The sequence below is a fragment of the Bison bison genome, unplaced genomic scaffold (genome assembly GCF_000754665.1).
Source record: "Bison bison bison isolate TAMUID 2011002044 unplaced genomic scaffold, Bison_UMD1.0 scf7180017864149, whole genome shotgun sequence".
Classification (NCBI taxonomy): Eukaryota; Metazoa; Chordata; class Mammalia; order Artiodactyla; family Bovidae; genus Bison; species Bison bison.
The window spans coordinates 2573068-2583022 of NW_011494721.1; positions in this window are offsets into that span (position 1 = coordinate 2573068).

A 9955-nucleotide genomic window follows, 5' to 3' on the forward strand; every position below is an offset into this window, starting at 1 on the left:
GGTTTTATTTCTTTTGCAGCTTGTATCATCTTTAAAAGAAAGGCTCATTAACTCATATTATGCCCCACTGATCCAACTGATCCAGCAGATATTTTGAGGGTGGCCGTATCAGTACCACTTAACAGATTCAAATCTAAAACTACAGTTAAGAATAAAGCATACTATATTAAATCAATTCTACTTAAGAAATGTTTATTGAAAACTTTTCATATATAAAGTATAAAAATGAATGAAACTCTGTTCTATACAGAGTTGAACAGTGAAATCAATGTATAGCTTCACAGAGAATAGTTTAAAAAAAACAAAAAGGTGAGAATTTACAGTAAAAATGCGTCCACATTTTAGATTCAGAGTAAGAAGAGAAACTATCAAAAGATACAGAGAAAAATCAATTGAAAGTTAAGATTACCACAAGGATCTCAAACTGGCAGCCTCAAAGTCAAATGCAATAGAAAGATTAACCAGAATAAACCCAAAGAGAGAGAGGTTTGTGATTGATGAATCAATCTTTTTTTTTTTGAGAAACATTTTAGTGAGAGGGCTGTTGGCAGAGGCCATGTTAGGTGATGGAGTGGGTTGTAAAATACTATAGAGTATAGCCTATGCTTTCAAAGCATAGAAGGGCGAGAAACAGCATAGTCAAGGATGGAATTTCTTGAGTTCTTAGAAGCCAAGGTCACTAGAGGAAAAGAGATAACCTAAAAATACAAAGGGAAAAGAAAATTTCTGGGAGGGTTGGCAGACACAAGACCAGTCATCCAAGTAGTTAAGTGTTTCTCTGAAAATGGAGAGAGAAGAAATAATTTAAATTATGGAGAAATTTGAAGTGAAAAGTAGAAATTTGAAAGAATTCTCATTAGACAGTTTCTATCATTCTATTAATGTAAAAAATCAACACCATAGGATGGAATTTCAGGCTTTATTTACTGCTTCACTAAACAAATCATACCTGACAATTTATATAAGTTTGGTACAGTGCTAATCACTGGGGATTTGTTGAAAAATGAAACAAGCATGATTTCTGCACAGCAACCTAAGTAAAAGGTAAGAGCACTGATAAATATTATATAAATAAACAGGGATAATATGCATTGAAAAAAAGGGGGCTAGATAGAGAAAAGGGCTGAGGGAGAGGATTAGGCTTTTAAATCAAGTGAACAGAGAATTCCTCCTGATTTAACTGAAATTTAAAATAAGACTTGAAGGATGAGATGAAACTGTCCAAGTAAAAAATAGGAGGAAAATCATTCCAGATAGGATCCCAAAGATAAGAAAAGTCTTTCCAGTAGAAAATGGTACAGCTTTGTGAATGAGAAATGTTGCTTGCCAGATCAGTAAACAAAGGATGTTGCAGCTACCAAGCCACTGCAGTCCTCTCAAGGTGAACCTTAAGGGAATGCAGGCTGGGAAACATACTGGTCCTAGATAGCTAAGGTGAATATCAAAAGGATTTCAATGAGCCCAAAGTCTGACATTTTCTCATACATAGAAAAATGCTAAATTCATTAATTTGAGATCTCTAGGGTTTTTTGTTTATTTATTTGTGTTTGTTTTCAGCAGTAATTTATTGATATACTGATTTTCCCAGGTGACTCAGACAATAAAGAATCTGCCTGCAATGCAAAATACTTGAGTTCAATCCCTGGATGGGGAAGATACCCTGGAGAAGGGAATGGCAACCCACTCCAGTATTCTTGCATGGGAAATACTATAGACAGAGGAGCCTGGCAGAATACAGTCCATGGGGTCTCAAAGAGTGAGACACGACTGAGTGACACTTTCTTTCTCTTTTGATGTACCAACTTTCTGGTCTTCTTTGCAAAAATATTTATATATCCTGGCTCCTCCCTTACCTATTAGGATCAGTCCCTTTAAGCTATCTGAGAGATTACTTCTTAGGCTGGAAGTCTTCAGAAAGACAGCTGAAGAAAACATAATCTCAAATTTTAGTTTTCAAAGGTTGTTGCTGAACCACGAAAGATGCTGGGACTCTTGGCCTACAAAGTAGAATAATTCAATCTGGGGCCAGAGATGAGGCTTGATTGCTCAGAGCTTTGTGTAATAAAGTTTTATTAAAGTATAAAAGAAATAGAGAAAGCTTCAGAAGAGGGAAGAAAGAGTGCCCCCCTGCTAGTCTTTAGCCCAATGCTATATAGCTACAAGCAAGCTGTTAACTATAGAAAGCGGAAACTCAGAGCAGCAATAAGCCCCTCACCCACAACATGCACTTTGAGATAACATCGGCACCAGGTGAGTCATTCCAGGCCATAAAATGATTGACATGAATCTTGAAGAAGACAGGTTTCCAGGTAAATATAGTTTCATTAACACAGATTAGGAGAACAATGTGTGGGTAAAACACACTGGTTTGTCAAGTCATTTCTGATTCTTAGGTGGAACCGACTTGAAGACAGTTCAGTTCAGTTGAGTTGCTCAGTAATGTCCAACACTTTGCAACCCCATGGGCTGCAGCATGCCAGGACTCCCTGTCTATCACCAACTCCCAGAGTTTACTCAAACTCATGTCCATTGAGTCAGTGATGCCATACAACCATCTCATCCTCTGCCGTCCCCTTATCCTCTCTCCTTCAATCTTTTCCAGCATCATGGCTTTTTCAAATGACTCATTTCTTTGCATTAGGTAGCAAAGTATTGGAGTTTCAAAGTATTGGAGTTCGTCTCCAAGGCAAACCATTCAATATCACAGTAATCCAAGTCAATGTCCTGACCAGTAATGCCAAAGAAGCTGAGGTTGAACGGTTCTATGAAGACCTACACGACCTTCTAGAACTAACACCCCACAAAAAAGGTCCTTTGCATTGTAGAGGACTGGAATGCAAAAGTCACAGGCAAATTTGGCCTTGAAGTACAGAATGAAGCAGGGCAAAGGCTAATAGAGTTTTGCCAAGAGAACGCATTGGTCATAGCAAACTCCCTCTTCCAACAACACAAGAGAAGACTTTACACATGGACATCACCAGATGGTCAATACCGAAATCAGATTGATTATATTCTTTGCAGCCAAAGATGGAGAAGCTCTATACAGTCAGCAAAAACAAGACTGGGAGCTGACTATGGCTCAGGTCATGAACTCCTTACTGTCAAATTCAGACTTGAAGAAAGTAGGGAAAACCACTAGACCATTCAGATATGACCTAAATCAAATCCCTTATGACTATACAGTGGAAGTGAGAAATGGATTCAAGGGATTAGATATGATAGACAGAGTGCCTGACGAACTATGGACAGAGGTTCATGACATTGTATAGGAGGCAGGGATCAAAACCATCCCCAAGAAAAAAGTGTAAAAAGGCAAAATGGTTGCCTGAGGAGGCCTTACAAATAGCTGTGAAAAGAAGAGAAGCTACAGGCAAAGGATAAAAGGAAATACATACCCATTTGAATGCAGAGTTCCAAAGAATAACAAGGAGAGATAAGCCTTCCTCAGTGATCAATGCAAAGAAATAGAGGAAAACAATAGAACGCGAAAGACTAGAGATCTCTTCAAGAAAATTAGAAATACCAAGGGAACATTTCATGCAAAGATGGACACAATAAAAGACAGAAATGGTATGCACCTAACAGAAGCAGAAGATATTAAGTAGAGGTGGCAAAAATACCCTGAGCTATACAAAAAAGATCTTCACGACCCAGGTAATCATGATGGTATCATGATTATCCACCTAGAGCCAGACATCCTGGAATGTGAACTCAAGTGGGCCTTAGGAAGCATCAGGAAGAACAAAGCTAGTGGAGGTGATGGTATTCCAGTTGAGCAATTTCAAATCCTCAAAGACTTGAAGTCAGAATCTAGGGTAAATATATACCTAATTTACATAGCTTAAGATAAACATTTCCTTAAGAAAAAGGCATTGGTTAGCTCAAGGTTTGAGAAAAGTTAAGTTCAGCTTGTCTTCATGTTGATTTCATGGCAACACAGAATTTTAAGAGAAACCTCTTTTTAAATTTGTGTAGAGAAGAGGAAAAAAGGTTAACACTTTTTTGTTTCCTTCTGCAGGAAGAGAGAGAGAAAAATGTCTGACACTTCCAGCCTATTTCCTCTGTTGGGAGACCCCTAGCCTTGATGCCTGTTACCCTCTCAGTATGGGCAATTTTTTTCAGTGTGATGTAGGATATCTATGGGTTCCAGTTTAGACGTTTACAACGAGCCTCCTGTTTGCATTTCTTGAGACAAGGGATAGGTGGGCTCCATTTGTTCAGTTCAGTCGCTCAGTCCTGTCTGACTCTTTGCAACCCCATGAACCACAGCTCGCCAGGCCTCCCTGTCCATCACCAACTCCAGGAGTTCACCCAAACCCATGTCCATTGAGTTGATGATGCCATTCAACCATTTCATCCTCTGTTGTCCCCTTCTCCTCCTGCCCTCAATCTTTCCAAGCGTCAGGGTTTTTTCCAATGAGTAAGCTCTTCACATCAGGTGGCCAAAATATTGGAGTTTCAGCTTCAACATAAGTCCTTCCAAAGAACACCCAGGACTGATCTCCTTTAGGATGGACTGGTTGGATCTCCTTGTAGTCCAAGGGACTCTCAAGAGTCTTCTCCAACACCACAGTTCAAAAGCATCAATTCTTCAGCACTCAGCTTTCTTTACAGTCCAACTCTCACATCCATACATGACTACTGGAAAAACCATAGCCTTGACTAGATGGACGTTGGTTGGCAAAGTAATGGCTCTGCTTTTTAATATGTTGTCTACGTTGGTCATAGCTTTCCTTCCAAGGAGTAAGTGTCTTTTAATTACATGGCTGCAATCACTATCTGCAGTGATTTTGGAGCCCAGAAAAATAAAGTCAGCCACTCTTTCCACTGTTTCCCCATCTATTTGCCATGAAGTGATGGGACTGGATGCCATGATCTTCGTTTTCTGAATGTTGAGCTTTAAGCCAACTTTTTCATTCTCCTCTTCACTTTCATCAAGAGGCTCTTTAGTTCTTCTTCACTTTCAGGCTTAAGAGTGGTGTCATCTGCATATCTGAGGTTATTGATATTTCTCCTGGCAATCTTGATTCCAGCTTGCGCTTCCTCCAGCCCAGCATTTCTCATGATGTACTGTGAATATAAGTTAAATAAGCAGGGTGACAATATACAGCCTTGGTGTACTCCTTTTCCTATTTGGAACCAGACTGTTGTTCCCTGTCCAGTTCTAATTGTTGCTTCCTGACCTGCATACAGATTTCTCAGGAGGCAGGTCAGGAGGTCTGGTATGCCCATCTCTTTAAGAATTTTCCACAGTTTGTGGTGATCCACAGAGCCAAAGGTTTTGGCACAGTCAATAAAGCAGAAACAAACGTTTTTCTAGAACTCTGTTGCTTTTTTGATGATCCAGCTGATGTTGGCAATTTAATCTCTGGTTCCTCTGCCTTTTCTAAAACCAGCTTGAACATATGGAAGTTCACAGTTCACATATTGCTGAAGACTGGCTTGGAGAATTTTAGGCATTACTTTACTAGCATGTGAGATGAGTGCAATTGTGTGGTAGTTTGAGAGTTCTCTGGTGGCTCAGAAGGTAAAGCGTCAGTCTACAATGCAGGAGAACTGGGTTCGATCCCTGGGTCGGGAAGATCTGCTGGAGAAGGAAATGGCAATCCACTCCAGTACTAGTGCCTGGAAAATCCCATGGACAGAGGAGCCTGGTAAACTACAGTCCATGGGGTCACAAAGAGTCAGACATGACTGAGCGACTTCATTTCATTTGAGCATTCTTTGGTATTGCTTTTCTTTGGGACTGGAATGAAAATTGACCTTTTCCAGTCCTATGGCCACTGCTGAGTTTTCCAAATTTGCTGGCATATTGAGTGCAGCACTTTCACAGCATTATCTTTCAGGATTTGAAGTAGCTCAACTGGAATTCCATCACTCCACTAGCTTTCTTCTTCCTGTTGCTTCCCAAGGACCACTTGACTTCACATTCCAGGATGTCTAGCTCTAGGTGAGTGATCACACCATCATGATTATCTGGGTCGTGAAGATCTTTTTTGTACAGTTCTTCTGTGTATTCTTGCCACCTCTTCTTAATATCTTCTGCTTCTGTTGGGTCCATACCATTTCTGTCCTTTATTGAGCCCATCTTTGCCTAAAATGTTCCCTTGGTATCTCTAATTTTCTTGAAGAGATTTCTAGTCTTTCCCCTTCTATTGTTTTCCTCTATTCCTTTGCATTGATCACTGAAGAAGGCTTTCTTATCTCTCCTTGCTGTTCTTTGAAACTCTGCATTCAAATGGGTATATCTTTCCTTTTCCCCTTTGCTTTTCCCTTCCCTTCTTTCCACAGCTCTTTGTAAGGCCTCCTCAGACAGCCATTTTGCTTTTTTGCATTTCTTTTTTTTGGGGGGGATGGTTTTGATTCCTGTCTCCTGTACAATGTCAGGAACCTCCATCCATAGTTCATCAGGCACTCTGTCTATCAGATCCAGTCCCTTAAATCTATTTCTCCCTTCCACTGTATAGTCATAAGGGATTTGAATTAGGTCATACCTGAATGGTCTAGTGGTTTTCTCCACTTTCTTCAATTTCAGTCTGAATTTGGCAATAAGGAATTCATGATCCAAGCCACAGTCAGCTCCTGGTCTTGTTTTTACTGACTGTATAGAGCGTCTCCATTAGGTGTCGACCCTCTGGTGATTTGAGGCATTTATAATCAGCCTCCTGTTTGCCCTCTGAAATGGAAGTAACAACAGAAACAATAAATAGCCAGTGTTTATCTCTTGTAAACACCTTAAGGGAATAGTCATGGCAAAGGCATAGGGGTAAAACCCTGTCTGAGTAAAGGATTAAGGTATCTCCTTATCTCTTCTTTTGGGACAAGGGAGACACTACACATGTGCAGAAAGATTCCATGAGTCTTGCTCCTCCCAGAAGCCTTCATTTTGAGACCCATCTTGACTGAGAGGTGTATACACACCCAAGGGAGGATCCCAGGCTAGGTCAGGTGTGGAAAAAGAAATCAGATAATTGGCCTGAAGGAAGACAAAGACCCAGAAGAGCTGATCTTTATAAATGACCTAACGGCTTTTTACTGTGCTCCTCTTCACTAGGAGGTATGCTTACATTCTTTCTCACTAGGTGTGCATCTCTGCCTTGCTTCTGTCTTAACTAAACAAACTGTTTCTCTAGGTGCTCTCCCACTTGCTGTGCTATGTCTCTAATAATAAACTTGTACCTACATTTACAATTTTTGCCTCCATGATAAATATATTTTTCCCTGGGGACAAAGTTCCATGGAAAAATAACTTCTAACCTCTAACCCTTGCTGGTATGATGACTAGGATTCCTGGTTCTCATCAAGGCTACCCAGGTTCACTTCCTGGTCAGGGAATAAGATCTTGCTGCTGCCTTGCAGAAATCAAGTTGACAGTTTGTTGAAAGAACTGAAATGCAATTGACCCTTGGACAAAATGAGATTGAACTGTGCAAGTTCATTTATATACAGATTTGTTTTTCAATAAATGCTGCAGTACTACACAATCCTTGGTTAGTTGAATCTGCAGGTTGTGGAACCATGCAGAGTGTGGACTGTGAAGTTTTTTCAGTGTAGGATTTTTGACTGCAGAGAATAGGTGACCTAACCTCCACTATATTTGAGTCAACTGTAATTTGAGTCAAGACTAGAAAGTAAGTGAACAAGTGAGAACATAACAAGATATGAGCTTGGGGAAGTATGCAGGAGTCAGATCACGAAAAACTTTGTATAACAGGTAAAAGAATTTGAATTTTGCTATAGCTACAATGAGAAATCTGTAATATTTTAAGCAAGGACAAAATACAGTTTTTTTATTCTAAGAAGATCGCTTGGAATATTGTATAGAATATGGTCTGGAAAAAAGCATACAAGAAAACAGAAGAAGTTAAGAAGCAATGAGGACTGGTGGCACTAAGATGGTGGCAGTAAATATAAAAAAATAATGGACAGATTTGAGGTGTTCTTGTGAAGATGATTGATATGGGGTTGAGGGAAAGAAAAGCAACAATAATAACTTTTAGATTTTGGATTTAGCTTCCTATATGATTGTGGCATTTAAAGAGATGGGAAACAGGGGAGGAGCTAAGATGGCGGAGGAATAGGACGGGGAGAACACTTTCTCCCCCACAAATTCATCAAAAGAACATTTAAACGCCAAGTAAATTCCACGAAACAACTTCTGAATGCTGGCAGAGGACATCAGACACCCAGAAAAGCAACCCATTGTCTTTGAAAGGAGGTAGGAAAAAATATAAAAGACAAAAAAAGAGACAAAAGAGGGAGGGACAGAGCTCCGTCCTGGGAAAGGAGTCTTAAAAAGAGAGATGTTTCCAAACACCAGGAAACATTCTCACTGCCGAGTCTGTGCTGAGCCTTGGAAGCACAGAGGGCAACATAACAGGGAGGAAAAAATAAATAAACAATTAAAACCCATAGTTACCGTAGGGGAGCCCTACGGTAACTCCCCCAGCGGAGTAGCAGCTCAGACGCCTGCATCCGCCATTAGCAAGTGGGGGCTGGGCAGGGAGGCACGGCTTGGACTGCATCACTTAGAGTAAGGATCTGGCCTGAATACCCCGAGTGCTACCTGAGCGAAATAATTTGGTCTAGCAAACCAGACTGTGGGATATCTACCACGCAAAAAGCCAGCCCTAACCTAAGACATAGCCAGGCCTGCGCACAGAACAAAGGACTGTACAGAGATAGCCGGCTGCAGACCGTCCCCACTCTGGTGACAGGCAGCCAGAGCCGGAAGGGGGCAATTGCAGCCCCAGAGAGACATTATCTACAAAACTGTAAGCAGGCTTCTTTGCTAACTAAAACTTCTTGGGGTTCTGGACAGTCAACATCCGCCTGAGAAGGTGTGCCGGTTGTATACCCAGATAACCCAGCGGCGGGGAGGTGATAAGTCACAGCAACCGCACTAGCCAAACACCTCATCATTGAAAGACAAGTATATGCTTGTCTTTCTTGTCTGAGCTGCTCGGACCTGGGAAGGGCACAAAACACAGGCCCAACCGAGTCTGTGCCTCTGAACACTACCTGGGTGCCTGAACCTGAGCGGCTTAGACCTGGGAGGTGCAAGCAGCCCAGGGCCGGCCACAGATGGTTCCCGGCGGAGCAATCTAGAGCCTGAGCAGTGTGGGCAGGGAGGCTACACGCGCTGTGAGTGGAGGCAGGCCCCGTGTGGCTGAGGCACTGCGAGCACGTGCCAGTCTTATTTATTTGCAGTGTTCCTCCCTCCCCACAGCACGACTGAAAAAGTGAGCCTTCAAAACAAAACAAAACAAAACAAAAGGAGTCCACCACCGCCCCCTTTGTATCAGGGCGGAAATCAGACACTGAAGAGACCAGCAAACAGAAGAAGCTATAACAGAGGGAACCGCCTTGGAAGCGACAGGCAATAGATTAAAACCCTGTGGTTAGTACCGACTACATAGGAAGGGGCCTATAGATCTTGAGGAATATAAGCCGGAACAAGAAACTAGCCGAAAATGAACTGAACCCACAACACCCACAACAACATCAGAGAAAGTCCTATATATTTTTTTACTATTTTAATGATCATTCTTTCTTTTTTTTTTTTATTTTTTTTTTAAAAATTTAAGTCCTCTATTACTCCTTTAATTTTCACTTTTATAACCTACTATTACTTCGCAAAAAAAAAAAATAAAGACCCTTTTTTTTTTAAAAAAGCAAACTTCATATATATATTTTTTATAACTTTTGTGACCTTGTTTTTCTTCTTCTTTTTCTTTTCTTTAACATTGTATTTTTGAAATTCCAAACTCTGCTCTAGATTTTTAATTTTAGCTTTTTGATATTTGTTATCAATTTTGTACCTATTTTTTTTTACAACTTTTGAGAGTTTTTTTTTCTCTCTTTCTTTCTCTTCATCTTTTCTTTAACATTGTATTCCTGAAATTCCAAACTCTACTCTAGATTTTTAATTTTTGCTTTTAGGTATTTGTTACCA